The sequence below is a fragment of the Xyrauchen texanus genome, chromosome 18, assembly GCF_025860055.1.
Source record: "Xyrauchen texanus isolate HMW12.3.18 chromosome 18, RBS_HiC_50CHRs, whole genome shotgun sequence".
NCBI classification, from domain to species: Eukaryota; Metazoa; Chordata; class Actinopteri; order Cypriniformes; family Catostomidae; genus Xyrauchen; species Xyrauchen texanus.
In genome coordinates, this window is record NC_068293.1 from 30539146 (window position 1) to 30545145 (window position 6000).

Consider the following 6000-nt stretch of genomic DNA (forward strand, 5'->3'; position numbering starts at 1 on the left):
GTTTCTGTTTAGACGGTAACCGTGGACTATTTATTTATTAAAAGGACCTTACCTTGAACCAGCTTCATTGTCTCCTAACTCCTCCATTGCCCACAGACCAAGAACCTTGTACAGGGTAATAAACACCTCTAAAGAACAAAAGCAAGAATGATACATAACATGTTAGCATTTGATGTACCCAAGACAAAAACATTTATAGAACAAAGCTTAAGAGGTGTATGGTTCACTATCATACCAATATAGTTCAACTCAAAGTCCTCTTCAATTCCTCTTCCTGATAAATTTGATGGCTCACCAGAGAAGTGTAAAGGATTTTCACGCCAATGTAAAGTCTATTTCTCCAATCAACAAGAGTCGTTCAGTCAAGAGTCCAAGAAATGTGCATTTATGATTACATTACTTACTGGTAAAGCACTAGATTGGGCCTCAGCTGTTTGGGAGAGTGATAATCGGATTCAAACATAATTTGATTACTTCGCTTCCCAGATCCATGAAGTGTTTGAGTACCCAGAGGGAGGAAAAGAAGTCTCTGTCAAGTTGCTTCATGAACGCCTAAGATTACGTTCTGCAGCTGACTTTGCCATACACTTCAGGACATTAGCAGCCCAAAGTGGATGGAATGAGATCGCACTCAAGACTGTGTTCAGTCAGGGACTGCACTACAATCTGCAGGCTGAACTCGCATGCAAGGGTGAGGATTCAACACTCACTGAATTCATTTCTTTGGCTGTTAGGATTAATAATTTACTGTGCAATTCACCATGCACAAAGATGGTCCCCAAGTCACAACCATGCGTCCACAGTCAAGTCCAGGCACGTCCCAAAGTCCCTGAACCAATACAGATCACATATACCAGGGTTTCTGATGAAGAACACAATCGTCGTCATCAGGAGCGACTGTGTTATTACTGTGGTGAAGGGAATAATCGAAACTCCACATGCCCTCACAAAGCCAAAAAACTTAATGAATCCAGAACTACTGTGAGTACCATGAACATTTCATCTCAGAGACACCACAGTTTCAACCTTCCCAGTGAGTTCTCCTTTGACACCCATCTGAAATCTGTTTCTGCACTCATCGACTCAGGGGCTGCTGTGAATTTAATTCACCAAGATCCAGTACGGGAACTCCTTATCCATACATTTTCTTGTGTACCTACCTGTAGAGACTTCAAGGAGGACACAGGAAAACAGGTTCCTTCAACCCCGGTAAGTGGGCTTTTATTGGCTTAAACAGGGGCGCCACAACACGCCAGCTTCACAGTAAACGTCAGCTTCACACTAAATTCTAGCTTCACAATAAGCTTGTACTTTATAACACACTTCAGCTTCACAACAGGCTTCCAGACCCAGAATCTCTCTCACCTGCTGGCGGTGTGGCTCTTTTTATGCCACTCTCCCCATGCTCACTGTAATTAAAGACATGTGTTAGTCATAATTTAGCTCAGGTGCCATCTGGCCTGCCCCCCCCTGTGCCCCAGTCTGTGGACCATCTTGAATTTACAGGGCTGGAGAGCCAGATACCACCGGGTGCTCCACGCGTTGGTATCCTTCATGCGGTGAAGCCATTGGAGTGGGACGTGATCCGAGCAGAGGGTGAAGGCCCACCCCAGCAGGTAGTACAGGAGAGTGAGGACCGCCCACTTGATGGCCAGACACTCCTTTTCCGCGCTCCTACCCCTCCACCACCTGCGACAGTACGGCCCCAGCCCTCTGTCTGAAGCGTCTGTCTGTAATAGAAAAGGGAGAGAGAAATTAGGTGTATGCAAAAGTGGCCCCCCACAAAGTGCGGTTTTAACCTGCACGAACGCCTGTTGGCACTGCTCCGTCCACTGGACCAGGTCTGGAGCCCCCTTTTTAGTGAGACCAGTCAGCGGGCTGGTGATGTCTGAATAACTGGGTACAAACCTCCTGTAATAGCCAGCCAGCCCCGGGAACTCTCTCACCCCCTTTTTGGTCTTGGGTCTCGGGCAGGTGGCAACCTCACAGTCGTGACCCAAGTAGAACCCCAGATACCATACCTCCACCCGCACAATCTCGCACTTCTCTGGGTTTGCTGTGAGCCCCGCCCACTGCAGCAATCTCAGGACTGCCCTCAGATTCTGCATGTGCCGCTGCCAATCATTGCTATACATGATGATATCATCTAAATAGGCAGCGGCATAAGCTGTATGCGGTCTGAGGATACAGTCCATGAGCCGCTAAAATGTAGCCGGAGCCCCAAACAAACCACACGGAAGTGTCACAAATTGGTGCAATCCAAACGGCATGGAGAAGGCTGTTTTTTCGCTGGAAATTTGTGTCAAGGGGATCTGCCAATAACCCTTTTTCAAATCCAATGTCAAATAAAATCGAGCAGTACCTAACCGATCGAGCAACTCATCAAAGCAGGGCATCGGGTACGCATCAAATTTAGACACCACGTTGACTTTCCTATAATCCACACAGAACCGTACAGACCCGTCGCTCTTTGGCACTAGAACAACTGGGCTGGACCAATCGCTGTGGGATTCCTCTATTACCCCCATATTGGGCATTACATCCAATTCTTCCCGAACCATTTTCTTTTTGTGTTTGGGCAAGCGATAGGGATGGCTACGTACCACCACTCCTGGTTCGGTCTCGATGTGGTGCTGGATGAGGTTCGTATGACCCGGTAGAAGGGAGAACACATCCGTAAATTCTTGTTGAAACTTGGCAGCCTCTGTGCGCTGATACGTTGAGAGGTGGTCTCCGCAAGTGACCACAGTGTTATGATTATGTTTGGTGTTTACCTCCGGGCCGAGCTCTGCCTTCTCCGGAACTATTGTAGCCAATGTCACAGGGACCACCTCCCTCCATAATTTCTGGAGGTTTAGGTGATATATTTGACGTGTGCCCCTTCTATCGTTTCGCTTAACCTCATAATCGAGTTCCCCCACTTGTCGTGTGACCTCAAAGGGTCCTTGCCACTTGGCAAGTATTTTGGAGCTCGAGGTGGGGAGTAATACGAGAACCTTATCTCCCGGTGTACATTCTCTTAGCTGAGTGCCCCTGTCATATAGTCGGCACTGTCGTTCTTGACCTTGGAACAAATTCTCCTGTGTTAATTGCTCCAGTGTGTGGAGTTTTGCTCTAAGATCAAGAACGTACTGAATTTCATTCTTGCTATCTGAAGGTCCCTCCTCCCAAGCTTCGCGGATGACGTCAAGCACCCCACGTGGGCACCGCCCATACAGCAGCTTGAATAGGGAAAAGCCGGTAGAGGCTTGCGGGACCTCTCGTACTGCAAATAACAGGGGGTCCAGCCATTTGTCCCAATTCCTAGCATCATCGTGCACTGCAGGATTGCCTTCTTCAGGTCGTCGTAGGCCAGGAGGTTAGCCGCCGGCAGTTGTTGGGCAGCAAGCTGGGCTTCAACGGACAAGAGCGGGAGTAGCCTGGCCACCCATTGTTCACGCGGCCAGCTCCAGACCTCAGCCGTCCACTCAAACAGGTCTATGAATGCCTCTGCGTCATCTTCCACCCCATTTTCATGAGTGTGAGTGGGGGCAGGGGGCTGCGGTTGTCCGGGGCCGTGGCTTTCTCCTGGCCAAGCAGGCTCCGGATCGCATGCCAGTCCTATGCTTGAGCTAGTAGGATTTCAAAGAACCAGCGATCCTGTTCTTGGCGATGGAGGCTAATGAGGGACTGGAGGATCTCGGCCAACTGCGAGGACTCCATGGGGCGTACTTCAAATTCAATCCCGGGTTTCGGGCACCAGTGTAGAGACTTAAAGGAGGACACAGGAAAACAGGTTCCTTCAACCCAAGTAAGTGGGCTTTTATTGGATTAAACATTTAGATTTATGCATTTGGCAGACGCTTTTATCCAAAGCAACTTACAGTTAACTTATTACAGGGACAATCCCTATAATAACCATTCCTTTTACAATCCCTGTAATAACCTGGAATGAAGTGCCTTGCTCAAGGACACAATGGTGGTGGCTGTGGGGATCTAACCAGCGACCTTCTGATTACCAGTTCAGCGCTTTAGCCCACTACGCCACCACCACCACTAGTGTGAACAGGGGTGCCACAACATGCCAGTTTATGCCAGTAAACTTCAGCTTCAGACTTAATTCTAGCTTCACAATAAACTTGTACTTTATAACACACTTCAGCTTCACAATATGCTTCCAGACCCAGACTCTCTCTCCCCTTCTGGCGGTGTGGCTCTTTTTATGCCGCTCTCCCCATGCTCACTGTAATTAGAGACAGGTGTTAGTCATAATTTAGCTCAGGTGTAAGTGCCCATACTGCTTCTCTCTCTCCGGACGGGCACTTGACCACGCCCCTGCTGCCACACTACCATTAACATTACTACTGTAAATAATGCACCTATAGGCACAGGCATCACTCACCAAACTTTTCCAGTGACATTACGGGTGGGATTGATTACACTGAAACCATATTTCTCTATGTTATCGATTCACCCATAGCTGGCTGTCCATGATTCCATTATCTCCTGGAGACAGGGTGAGTAAAAGCAATGGTTAAGTTATTGTCAGTCAAACTGTCTGCATGTCACCGTCACCATGCCATGTTTCACTTCTAGCACTGAAAGTCCTGAGAACCAAACTCAAATCCATGTCTCTAGGGAATATTCTGAATTCACCTAAATAAATGTATTCAGCAAAATCAAGGCAACCCAACACCCCCTCATCATCCATGGGACTGCGCTGTGGAACTACTTCCCAATATGGCACCCCCTCTGAGCAAAGCATATCCTTGTCAAGACCTGAAACCATGGCCATGGAAACTTACGTCGAGGAGGCTTTGGCTTCAGGGATCATTCGTCCTTCCACCTCACAAGCTGCAGCAGGCTTCTTCTTCTTTGAGAAGAAAGATGGAGGGCATTCAAATAAACAATTACACAATTAAACAAAAAAGAATTAATCAACTGAATTACCAAATGTACTATATTCAGTGTTCTTCAAGAATAAACGTTCAATAAATGTACTACCTCAACATTTTCATTGTCGAATAAATTCAAAGTAGAGATGAATTAAAGATTGTTCGGAAATCCACGAACAGAAGATATTCACAGTTCAGATAAGACTCTTGTTCTTTTTTGGCTCACAATCAATCTTCCAGAAAGTTCATCCACAATGAAAAGTCCACTATCCTTGTTGAAAACGTGGTCCAACTCAAGCAAAACATATATACAAAAACTGGCCTGCACAAACCTGGAAAACATTCTCAGAAACATTTTCCTAACATTTCAGACAATTATATTAACTTTCTTAACTCTTAGTACATTCATTAGCTTTAGCTCTAAATGCTATGCCTCGTGGTAGCATTTACACAACAAGGTTTCTCAACCAAGTTTACTCAATAAACACGCTTACATTTCTGATTCTCATTTATAGTTAGAATAAAAGATTAAACTTACAGAGTTCCTCGATAATTAACTAAACTTTTTCTTTTCATCAGGTTTTATCCGGATGAATGGCAAAATAAATTATTTTACTTCATCACTCGGCTTTATCTCGATTGGACATCAAGATTCACTTCTCAGGTGAGTATTTTTCTCTTTTTCTAGACCTTTAGTTTAAGATTAAACAAATATTTTCTATTTTTCAGACTTTTGTTGCCATAAATTCCAAACAGCGAAGTTGATCGGCATATCGTTGCTCTCTTCGCTTCTTCATCTGTTCTGTGTCTGTCTGCGTTATTTCTAGGGTGGAGTCAGCAGCTAAAGCAAGATTGGCTAAATGGATAAATCACATTTGCAGCGCTGTTCCAGACTCATATTGGTCACGTTTATCTGCAATTTGTTTAACATATATTTACAAGTATTAATAAATATAAAATTTTGCATACTTTTCTGACTCTTTTCTGATTTTCATTCCGTTTCTAGTTACATGTCTTTAGTTTATTCATATGTTTTAATTATATATGCACAAATTTAGTTTAGTTAAGTTTATAACAGAATGCAATTTACTCCGATTTTACATTTGAGTTACACATGTCTCTTGCC